This window comes from Triturus cristatus, chromosome 9 (genome assembly GCF_964204655.1).
Source record: "Triturus cristatus chromosome 9, aTriCri1.1, whole genome shotgun sequence".
NCBI lineage: Eukaryota > Metazoa > Chordata > Amphibia > Caudata > Salamandridae > Triturus > Triturus cristatus.
This window is the reverse complement of record NC_140592.1, coordinates 359,320,487-359,333,345: the sequence shown is the minus strand read 5'-3', so window position 1 is coordinate 359,333,345 and position 12,859 is coordinate 359,320,487. Positions and strand designations below refer to the sequence as shown.

Genomic DNA, 12,859 nt, shown 5'->3' with positions numbered 1-12,859 from the left:
AAGAATCCCTCTCACTATCATTCACACAGTTGCTGCTCGAACATGAAAGACTAGAGGGTGACAAGTAACTTTGCAAAGAATAATTTTTCTATGTGGCCTCGTGGACCAGTCACATCCTCTAGAAAAACAAAAAAACTCCCAACCTGGACACAGGGAGGTACTAATGAGATACATCCCAAGCAATTACCTGATAAACTCACAATCAGAGCAACATTCCCTAATATTCAGAAGGCGAGATTTGCTGAAGATAGGAATTAAGAAGGCAGATCATGTCAAAAGATTCTATTTGGACCTCTGCGTATTGGTCAAAGCATATATATTTTCCCTCACCACCATGCCTCTGGATGAGAGGTGAGGTTGCTGGAGAGGTGGTAAGGGTCTCTGCATATTGAAGAGGGAAGATAACCCATGTCAAGGGCGAGTAGATCGCAGTGACATTATATTATTGTAGTGGCCTTAAAGCAGCCAAGCTACAATATAAATCGTAACTCAACCTCTTGGGAGACAGCGTTGGGGGTAAGAAGTCCCACCTATCTGTTTGGGTCTCTTACTTAATCTAATTGCCATACATACACTCACGCAAGAAACTCAACATTAATTCAGGACTTGATGCCAGCCTAAACGTATGCAAGGCCACTATTTTTGCAATAACATTGCCCTACATAGAGGTTTTCGGGATCTTATTGTTATCATCCCCTACAATTAGTAAACTCCTGTTCTGAAGAGTGTTCATTGATTCAAAAATTGTGTGACATTGTAGTGTGATCAAATGCTTTGCCTGATATTGTTCAGACATAGTGTAAAAAATAAGTAGCCAGGATAAGGGCCTGTTGCTTTTTTACAATCATTCTTACACCAGTTCAATACTTATCAATTTCTTGCCATATCAAGTACTGTAAGTTAATTCCATACACTGCCGCTGTTACACACCCCATACTAGAGCTAATCGTTCCATAGTTATCACACTTTCATCATTCCTCTCAGCCAGAACTCTGATATTGTGTGTCATATTCAGATATCTTGAGGCCTTCTCTGGCTAGGAAGTCTTGCCCCAGTTACATTTACTGGCCTCAATGATCATATCAGTCATTGTGTGACATCTCGGTTCAGATCTGGAAAAACATTTATGACTGGCCCTATTTCATGTCCTTCATGGTAAGCTACGGTAGTTCTCACTCCAATCAGGTTTTACTGTCTCATTATAACAACTGGATTTTAGAGGAGGTAGTATTTGAGAAGAACATTTGTGCACATTTGTTGTGTAGTCTATTGTTATGGTTGTGACATATGCTGTTGTTTTTTGAGCTGCTGTGTGTTTGACCTGCATTATCACAATGGCATATTGTACTGTGCTGTGGTTGTTGTGTTTTGATCTATTTTAGTGATAGCTATGTTATGTTGTAATTGTGCTATTATGTTGATTTGTGTATAACATAGTGGTATGCGCTGTTGCTTACTTTACATGTGGCAAAATATGCTAATATATTTCCAGCCAAAAGCACCACATGCCTGTAAGGTTCCAGTGACAAGCAAACATTTACCACTGTCTATGGTGATAAGAAAGCACCCCCCAGCTCTTTAACTATTTAGGACACCAGGCAGTCTAAAACTGAGGTGGAGAATGGACCTTAACTGAGCCCTCCTCTGCTCATTTTATGTGTTAAGGCCCCATGTTGTTCTATTAGAGATTTCTCTAAAGTTAGAGTCATACTCAACTGTAAACACTGGGTGAAGAACCACAGAGCCTCTCTGCACAACTTCCTGTGGTAGGAGACACCATCCATGTCCTGACAATCATGGGTGAAAGGAGGAAGCAGGAGGAGTGGGGCAGTAGGGGCAGCTTACCACAAAGCATGCCATAACCGGATCCTTGGCAGATGTAGAGCCAAGTGAGGCACCTGCTGACACAGACAGCCTTGTGGTTAAACCGACAGCAGTGGGCTGGGGAGAGCTGGCATGGGAAGGAAGCCTGCGAATTGTGAGACACTTCCACTCCCATGTCCAAAAGGTATTCTAGAGAAGAGGTTTTGGAGCAGAGCGGGTCTTGATCAAAAGTGTTGTGCATACACCTTGGAGAGAGACTCAATGCATGTGTGTGCATTTGTGTCTGTTGGCAAAGACAACTAAAAGTGGTGATAAGTGACTGCAATTATATTTAAAACAAATATGGACGGTCTTCCAGACCCAAGCAGTAGATCAAAAGTAAACAGTTTGTGTGCCTGTTTTTTGTTTTTTCACTAGTACCTATCATAAAGTTCAAGTTGTGCTTGCATGCATTAGCAACAGGACTAACCATCACCTTTAATGCAAAGGTTACTGACATCAGAAACGGTAAACAAATGTGTGTTGGCACACAAAATGGGCAAAAAAACCTTGGAGCACCTTACTCCTCATATTTTAATGTCAATTTGATAGTTTTCGTGCAAAAAAAACCTGTTTTCAGATGCTAATGTAATTTTCGCTGGGGAGAGATTACACACAATAGTAACACTGGGTTCCAAGTGTGTCGAACCCGCACCACAGTTTCTGATGCAGTGCATCTCTGACAGTTTCTCTGCCCTTCTTGGGTAACTTGTATTATTTACCTATGTTTTAAGGTCTCGTCTGCACACAGCTTTAGCTGCTGGTGGCCAGACGTATTGTTTCCAAAACATTACATTCACTTAGAGTTGGCTTTTCTTCATCCCTTCGCTCTTGATTATATGGCTTTGTTGTCTCTACCTTGGCTGTTCCTGACTCAATGACTTTCCTCACTCCTTGTGTTTTCGTCCCACCTGAGAGCAATTAGGCCTCAAAGCATTATGATAGGATGAGGTGTCCACCTACTGATGACATCAGACCTTGAATTGCAGTGCTTTACAGGGACTATTTTCTGCCCTTGTCTCTGTTGGACTCCTCCCTCCCTCACGTCAATGGGGGCCATCATTTCATGATTTGATATGGTTGTTGTTTGCCACCGCTCTCCTAGTTTGTAAAGTGGTAAATTGTTTCCTCTTTACTTCTACTGAGTTTTCTTTTACAAACAACTTCGTAGTTTCTTGAAAAATATTTTCTATCCTGACACACATTCAGTTTTAGACATTATTTTGCATATGGCTGGGTCCAAACTGGAATGGCATGGTGAGCAAAAAAACAATGGATTTAGGCCGAGATCTCTGTACTGGGGTGAATGTGTGACATTGTTCTGCATTCTGTCCATCAATTGTTGTTTTTGCATTTGTCACCCCGAGTGGGACGGGTATGCCCAGATGTGGGTCCAGTGCTCTCCATGCCACTGGAGTCAAGCTATCCTGGCTGATGAGGGCTGAAAGCCCTAAACCGGTCCTAGGATGCTTGTTTCCAGTCCAGGGAGGACCTGGCCTGGCAGTTCGGCCTGGACTGTTCCCATTGGGCGCAGGGTCAAGACTGATTTGCATATGGCTGGGTCCAAACTGAAATGGCATGGTGAGCAAAAAAACGATGGATTTACTCCTAGGTCTCTGTACTGGGGTGAATATATGACATTGTTCTGCATTCTGTCCATCAATTGTTCTTTTTGCATTTGTCATCCCGAGTGGGACGAGTATGCCCAGACGTGGGTCTCGTGCTCTCCATGCCACTGAAGTCAAGCTATCCTGGCTGATGAGGACTGAAAGCCCGAAACCGGTCCTAGGATGCTTGTTTCCAGTCAAGGGAGCACCTGGCCTGGCAGTTCGGCCTGGACTGTTCCCATTGGACGAAGGGTCAAGACTGATTTGCACAGGGCTGGGTCCAAACTGGAATGGCATGCTGAGCAAAAAAACGATGGATTTCGGCCCAGATCTTTGTACTGGGGTGAATGTATGACATTGTTCTGCATTCTGTCCATCAATTGTTGTTTTTGCATTTGTCACCCCGAGTGGGATGGGTATACCCAGACATGGGTCCCGTGCTCTCCATGTCACTGAAGTCAAGCTATCCTGGCTGATGAGGGCTGAAAGCCCGAAATCGGTCCAGGATGCTTGGTTCCAGTCTCCGGAGGACCTGACCTGGCAGATCGGGCTGGACTGTTCCCATTGAGGCACAGAGTCAAGACTGATTTGCATATGGCTGTGTCCAAACTGAAATGGCATGGTGAGCAAAAAAACGATGGATTTAGGCCCAGATCTTTGTACTGGGGAGAATGTATGACATTGTTCTGCATTCTGTCCATCAATTGTTGTTTTTGCATTAGTCATTTTCACTAGCATTCATTACACATAGAGTTTTTGCGTTCCACTGATTAGCATCCAGATATGGCTGTTTCATTAGTGCAGCAGCTTTTTTTCCTTGGGAATACATTGTGAGCTTACTACCTGTCCACAATTTCCCTTGACAGTTCCCCATGTGAGACCAACATTCATCTTTGTAAGTATAGATAGTAGGGACAAGGCTTGTGTGACCAAGATATCCACAACCAATCACATAGGACGAAACATTCTATCTGCGGTGGGAAAGCATGAAGATTTTGGATTGGTTGGAGAAGCACTAGTTAGCTGATGCTCTTTATCATTATGTGATACTTTTGCTGTTAATATACATTTTACATATATAAGATTAAAATGTTCATTTATCCACATGACAATGCAGTGTCTGATGTTTAGAGCTTGCGACTTGAATGTTTCATGTATCAGCAATAGTTTTTTTCCCTATGTGCATCTGTTTAGTCTCTGTACATTTACCACAAGGTAACTTAATTTCAGTTCTAGTTTACTTAACTTTGAAAACTGCAGTGTGGCTACCGTTGATTTGTTTGTGGCTGTAGTTTGAGTCTCCATTAAATACTTTGCATATAAAAGACCAACTTCGGAAGAGGTGAAGCGTCATACGGTCCAGCCTTCACTTACTAATGGTTTTGCAGCTCAGTGGTGCCTACCTCTGGGCGACTGAATCAGGCCTTAAAATTAATACGTAGGAGAAAACCTTCTGGGTGATGCCAGAATTCTCATACATTACAAGAGAGGAGATGTTTTAAAGGATTATATTTTTCTACATTTTGTAAGAGATTTGTAATTTTTCACATCATTGGCCAGGAATCACATGAAAAGTTGATCACTTTTGGCGGGCTATATCCCTTTTTCCTGTGTTTCATTGCAAAGGCCGATCTCTGTCTCAGTGGCGGCCAGCACAGATCTGAAGTGGTGAAGCAGGGGGCGAGGGGATAAGGAGGCATAAATGTAAAAAAAAAATAATCACTTACCTCATTCGCCGCTCTGTCCCACGTCGTCTGTCCTCCACCAAACAGGAAGCAGCCAGCCGGTCAAAGCATCCTGCACACTTTAATGTGTCCTCCACTCCTCCCCTGCACTGTCAGCAGAGCATCCTCACCTTCATGCTGCTGCAGCAGGGAAGAATGAAATGATAATAACATCGCATTATTATCATTTAATTTTTCCTTTCCGTTACTGCTGCACAGCAGTAATGGGGCGACGTTTCTCCGCCTTAGCGGAGGAGCCGCCACTACTCTGTCTGTGGGTTCAAGGCTTGGGCCTAAGGGTCTTCCCCTGGTCGCCACTGCTTTTTCTCAGTGCCACCTGTGATGAAAGGGCTGCTTGGGGAGGCAGGGTTTGGTCTCAGCAAAGATGGTCATCTTCTGAAACGCATCGCTACAGCCACACCTGATATTCTGGTATTCTCTACTCCATGAGGTGCGGGGGGCAGATCGAGCCTCTCCCCAACGAGGGTAAAGAGTGCATCTACAACAACACGAGAGCTGCAAGGCGGTGTCAGTCACTCTGCCAAATGGTGTAGAGGCCAGAGTCTGCCTGCAGCAAACTATGAACTAGTGAGAGGATGTGCTTTGGTTTGACTGGGGCACAACAGGTGCCTCTCCAGCAGCCTGTAAGCTGCCAGGAGGCAACACAAGGATGCCTATAGGTCAATGTCATAGATACCATGTCAACCCCATTCAGGGGCTAAGCAGCAGTGTGGTAGAGAGGCTAGGATGCAGCACAGTGTTGTGGAAAAGATGATACTTGTCTGGCTTAGACCAGCTTATGAGCTGCTGATATGTGCTGCTGTGATCATTTCAATAGGAGCATGACAGGCTCTGAGTAGGGGGGCAGCAAAGGAAGGGAAACCTATGACACTTGACAGACCATAGCCTGCACTTCGCCATCTTCCATGCATTGTGACCAACAACTGAAGGGGGTGTTTGCTGCCCTTGAGCAAGCCCTAGTGCTGGATAGGCTAATGTCGCCTATCAGTTAAGGGCAGCCTGCGCTAGGGATTTTGGGTAGGGAGCTGAGACTATAAAGAATAGAGAAGCCATACTGTGTTCTGTGGCATGTTGAGGCACCTTTAAAACACTCACCATCCGCACTAGAAACCTTTTCCAACCATTTAACCATCATAGCACATGACCATCTAGATATGCATCTATCCACTCTCTCATCTTCTTAGCCGTCCACCTATTCAAACTTCTACGAACTAAGTCAACTTTTCATGCACACCATCATCCTGTCACTCACCTATTCATCCATCAATGCACTCACTCAGCCCTAAACTTAAACTACTCATTCATCTACCTATTCCGTCATTCATTCATCCACTAGCCGGTGCTACTTAGCCAGTCATCCAGGCAGTAGCATACACTTCAAAAAAACATAATCATTGGCTTTGTCAATGCTTGTTTTTGCAGAAATGTTTCGTTCAATTTCATCATTATTCCTGTGGCAAATTAAGCAGTCTATATTCTGGGCTCAGCAAAAATATTTCTGTTCTACCAAATGTGTGTAAGAAAGCTGTTTAGAAAGACACTGCTTCACCAGTCGACCTGTGTATTAAATGTCACTCTCTGTTCTCTCCCACTATGTTTTCAATTTCACATACTGGATTTATTGTGAGAAAATAAAAGGTACACCCTGTGAAACCCCATATAGAATATTTACACATATTTAGAATAAGAAATTGAAAAGTCAGATTTAACTCCATTTCTTGGAATGGACAGTAGCTCGCCATGATGGCCCTTGCAATAAGCGTTCTCAACTTTTGTCTTTTTACATATTGATTGTGAGAAAATATGAGCTGGTTCAGTATTGCAGGAAGGATGGAGACGAACAACGTCTTGGGCAGGGGGACACACCGTTACAACAAGCATTGTCAAAGCCAAACCTTTTGGTATTTGCCTTGTGAAAGATGCTTCTCACAAGTGTCACTAACAACAGAGGACGGATTGGGTATGCTCATCAGCAGTGCAAACTTCCCAACAAACACACAGAACTGGTGCAACAAACCCAACCAGCAGAAGGTGCAACGTTCAGTTACACACCGAATATGTACATGGACGTCATCTGAAGGTAGTCAGAGGAGGCAAGGTGACCTCTACCTTTCTCCCTGCTACTCCTGCCACTTCCTTTGCGACCCCTGGCCTCAGAGGAGGAAAAGGTTTTGCCCCCTCAGAGGCCAGGGATCACAAAGGAACATCTGAGGCCAAGGGTCGCATGGAACATCTGAGGCCAGGGGTCACAAATGAACATCTGCGGCCAGGGGTCGCAAAGGAACATCTGAGGCCAGGGGTCGCAAAGAAACCTCTGAGGCCAGGGGTCACAAAGAAACATCTGAGGCCAGGGGTCACAAAGGAACATCTGCGGCCAGGGGTCGCAAAGGAACATCTGAGACCAGGGGTCGCAAAGGAACATCTGAGGCCAGGGGTAGCAAAGGAACATCTGAGGCCAAGGGTCGCAAGGAACATCTGAGGCCAGGGGTCACAAATGAACATCTGAGGCCAGGGGTCGCAAAGGAACATCTGAGGCCAGGAGTCGCAAAGAAACCTCTGAGGCCAGGGGTCACAAAGAAACATTTGAGGCCAGGGGTCACAAAGGAACATCTGCGGCCAGGGGTCGCAAAGGAACATCTGAGACCAGGGGTCGCAAAGGAACATCTGAGGCCAGGGGTCGCAAAGGAACATCTGAGGCCAGGGGTCACAAAGGAGCATCTGAGGCCAGGGGTCACAAAGGAGCATCTGAGGCCAGGGGTCACAAAGGAACATCTGCAGCCAGGGGTTGCAAAGGAACATCTGAGGCCAGGAGTCGCAAAGGAAGCGCCAGGAGTAGCAGGGAGCAAGCTAGAGGTCACAGCTCTGACCCCTGACTGCCTGCAAATGACGTCCATGAATATGTAACGTTAAAGCAAGGCACTCTCACGGGATCCTCATCCGAGGTACATCAGGCTATGTAAGGCTCAGCAGCAGCATGTAAATAACATATTACTAGTATCAAGTTTAACGATTTATCCACATGTGTAGAAGGAAAGGCTCAGCTGGTTCTGCAAGGATTCGAAATCATGACCTGGGTGGCACACAGAGGTTAGCAGCAAGCACTTATCTCACTCAGGCACCCTGCCTGGGAAATGGTTTATTTTGCAACCTACCTACCAAAAACGCATCTCGCGAGTTCATGTTTTACACATGAGGAAAAGATACGTAATCAGTAGCTCTTGCCTTTAAAAGTGCTTAGTCTCCGGTTAATTAGAATGCAAACATTTCTGGCCTTCTAAAACCAAAACGGAATCTGAAGGAGGAAGCCCGACCTGTTTCTTAGGCGAGGGTTTTGAGTGAAATATGCATTAACCACAGCCAAGGCTGAGACTGTAATAGAAGAGGCGTGTACTATCAATCCCATGGTGACCTGCGTAGCTATAAGACTCATTCATAAATAACATGTTTTCATATAAAGAGCGCCACCCATGATTTTTCCGATTACATAACACGGAACTTTCAAGTGCTCGAGACGGCGTTGCTGGGAGCTGAAACTTTAAATTATTGATAATGCAGATGTGTGAGTTACGCCAAAGACTGTAGGAATTCTGGGCAAGTGAAAAAGCATTGCAGCCTGAGGGCTGTGACGTAATGGAAAATATTGATGCCTCTCTGCAGAATGTGAAGAGGGGCCCATGAGCCTCCGATATGTCACTTGTATTCATTGGCCTTGGTCTGAGTGGGAGCCCCCCTCAAGGGGCTGAGAAGCCCCTGAAGGGCCTGGGGCCCCATTGCAGTGGTCCCTGACTGGGAGACAATTCACTAGACGGGGCCGAGGGTCAGTGGGAGAAAGGATGTGGTCCGTCGGCTTAAACTGCCAACTTTGGGACAGGAAAACAGGGTTCGAGCCTCGAGGTCGCGTCCACATCCTGTGATTCTGGGCAAATCACTTAATCTCCCAGTGCCTGAATGTGTAATGTAAATACGGTGCTCATGTAAAGCGCTCCAATACCTTCGGGTCGAGTTCGCGCTATATAAATATGCAGCAAAAAAACAAAACAAAATAAAAAGGCAGCGGGCAGGAATAGTAGAAAAGGCACACAAATGGCACTCTTTTTCAGGCAGGTTTGAAAGACAAGGAAGGAAGCAGTAGTTCGTCTTGTTGTTTCCATATCCATGCCCCAGTTTACTACAGAACATTAGAACATCTACCCACGGTCAAGCAGCGGTACCACCAGAGGCTGGAAAATCCGTATTAGGTTCTTCTGCTTTCCTTCTCTGGCGTGTCTTAGAACACTGCCCACCTGCGTGTACGGCCAGGGAGAAGGAAAGGAGTCTAGTTGCATGAGATGTCCCTTTCACAGTATATTTTTGGGATTTGTGAGATGGAGTCATCATCATCAAAATTCTTTATTTGGCACAAATACTGATACCATAAAAAAAAAATCATAAAATATACTACCAATAAATATAACATGTCAAAGCAATGGAAATTAAAAGACAAATCATTCCTAAAAATATATGTTACAATAGAATACTTTTCCTAAGTGGTATAGCGCGCCAAATATACATTTTTGTACTAAAACATACAAGAGGATACTCAAGTGCAAATATATGATGTGCCGCAGTTTTAAAACCCCTGATATTTTGTGCTTCAAAGATTGGTGTTAAGTAACGATTCCTCAAACCTACATAAAAAAACCCAGAGTAAGATAAAGTGCTGCGTGCTTTGTGTCGATACACCATCACAGGGACAGGGGGTCATACTCGAAGGACATTTATTCATATCAGGAAAGGCAACCAGGTGCTGAACAGAGCCCAACCGTAATCTGGTTAGGACAAAACGGTGTTGCCCATTGGTTACCCAGAAAAGATATGATTGGCACCCGTCTGGCAGATAACTCGATAAATATGCAATAACTGTTTGCTTCCTGAATTCTTCTGGCATCCTGCGCTCCAGTCTATAATTCAATAAAGAGGCCTTCATTACACTCTTCTCAATGGAGAGACTACTTTCGAGGTCACTCAGAACAGGTCGATCAAACAATAAAAAAAGAGTCATTTATATAGGACAACCACGAATCTTAAGAGCATAGTCTAAGGCATGGTAGTCTAACAGACTAAGTAAAACTGGTTTCAGATTTTGCCCAGATAGACTACCATAAAAGTAAAGGTTTTAAAGCTAAAATGCCCCCTAGGTAACACAGGCCAGTTTCCTTGTGAACTATAAAAGATGATGCAGATCTAGTTACACACAACAAACATTTGAGAAAACGAGTCTCTTGTATGTGGAGGGATTTACTGGGGATGTGACTCCACAGACCACCCCATAGGAATCAGTTGATACACCTCTCACTTTGTATATTTTGACCATCGCCTTAATCGAATGACAACCGACTTTATGTGAGAACCTAAATACTCCTTTGTATATTCGACTCAATGTCAACTGAGTATTTGAATCTTGTTGCACCCATGCTCTAGTGTTAGAAATTAAGATCTCTAGATAACAAAAGGAGTTTACACTAGCAATCAGTGAACCTTCTATGTAAAAGGATCTGTACTTGTGCACCTTTTTCCCACAGGCCATCGTGAATGTTTTTTCTGTGTTTATTTTTTCTCCTAGATGCCATGAAATGCCCAAAGTTGTCCATTAATTTTTGTAGACTTACCGGCGTCCTGGATTAACAGGACGGCATCTTTGGAGTACAATAATATTGGCACCGAACGGCCCTTAACAGTGGGTGCATCGACCTGCAAAGACTGTAGGGTGTCGTCCACCCCATTCATAAAGAGTGAAAACAAGAATGGCGCCTGTATGCACCCATTTGATGCCACTCTTGATCTTAAAAAGAGGAGAACATTTCTCATTGGGGCCATACTGCACCATAATCAGTAGATTTTCATACAGCTAGGAAACTAATAATGTTCCACAGGGCTCCTAGGGAAATCAGAGTAGACAACAGTATTGAATGGTCCACTAATTCAAAGGCGCTGCTTAGGTCAGCAAAACAAAAGTAGAGAGACCTTGTTTTGGCTTTGGTGTACTTTCCTGGTAATTATTTGAGATTTAGACATTGCTCTACAGTCCCCTGCCCTCTCCTGGACCCGTATTGTTTTTCAGATATAATTGAATTATCTTCAGCCCAGGTCTCTAGCCTTTGAAGGAGGATCTTACCCATAAGTTTGGCTGAAGAATCTAGGAGGGAAATAGGCTGATAACATTTTGGGTAATATTTATTACCCTTTTAAAAAAAGGAAATTATCATTGAAATAGCCCAAGAGGGAGGAATCGGGTCCTCTACAGCTATATTGTGTACCCTAGTAAAAATGGGACCCCATAGTTAGCCCTCAGCTTTAAAAGCATCTACTAGAACCCCCTCCGACCCAGGCGTTTTCACCCTGGCACTCGTACTTACGCAAGAAGAACCTCCTCCAAAGTAATGTGCAGAGGGACCTAAGACTTGTTTGGTGGTCTCTTGTCCTCAATCTGTGAGTTATCTATCAAATGCGAATTAAAAAGGCCCATAAGGTGGGTCACCCATATATGACAAGATACCAGTGAGGTCAATTCAGGCAAAGTGTATGCTTTTAAAAAAAGGGCATTAATTGTGCGCCAAAATAAAGCTGAATCCTTAGTTTCGGAGACCGGGGCCAAACTAATTTAGGCCTCCTCTTGCAGAACTCTCTTCCTGGCTGCAAGAACCTGCTTGTAGTTCTAGTGTAGGATTCTAATGGCAGATCCATGCAGTGCCTCTCTAAGGAGATTCAAGGCCTCTGTGCGTGAATAATTTTCCTGCCCAACCACATTTAATTGGTCTTGTCAGCAATGACTTTGACATCCCAGTGATCTTTCCAAAGGCATTCAATACCCCAACATGATCTACCTCTTCTCTTAATCAATAACTAAATCCATCTGAGTTCAGGGTTAACAATTCTCAAAGTAATTTACTTGGGTCGATCCCTACCCCTTTAATCTGGACTCCATTAGGCCTAACCGGAATAACAATGGTAATAATCACATTGCTTTTGGTATAGTGGGCCATGATTGAGAGTGAAATTATTAGGGGGTTGTGCTGTGTTTTGGATATATTGATAGAGCGAATCACATCCTGATCAATAGCGAATATCAATATGTGATCAATGGTGGTATGAGAGCCTGTGCTAATAAATGAAGGAATCGTTACACTGGTACACACAAAACTGCTTTCCAGCAACATGAGGTAAAGCTTAATCATCAGGAAATCGTAACCTTTCTGATAGTCACTGTGGTAAAAGTGAGGGGTTCCAGCCCCCAGGGCATTAATTTTGCAGCAAACCCGTCTTGCCGGTAGGCAGTATTTCTGAATATTAAAATCACCCAGCCAAAGGATTGTATACTTAGTGTGGCTCATCCGCAGGAACTCCTACAGGTCTGCATCTAGGGCATGCACAACTGAGGATGAATCAAAAATGTTATCATAAAAATGAATCCCTAACAAATCAGTCCTGCTTTTAAACAATAACCAAAGTAGTTGTGCATAGGATAGAACAGTTGCAACCCTCCTGGTGGTGATAGGTTGGAGACTAGGTTCTGCAACCCCCCTTTGGCTCGCCCAGTGAAAGATGGTATAGCTCCCAGTAAAAAAGATTTAAACCCTTCAAGGTGTATGGGTTGCACGCACCAAG

At 44.1% G+C, this 12,859-nt stretch overlaps 1 long non-coding RNA gene across 1 annotated transcript in view; it reads left to right on the top strand.

Annotated features, from left to right (window-relative positions):
• Positions 1-12,859, top strand: part of LOC146797937 (uncharacterized) — a 94,595-nt gene that overhangs the window by 52,209 nt on the left and 29,527 nt on the right. The gene's annotated exons all lie outside the window — the stretch shown is intronic.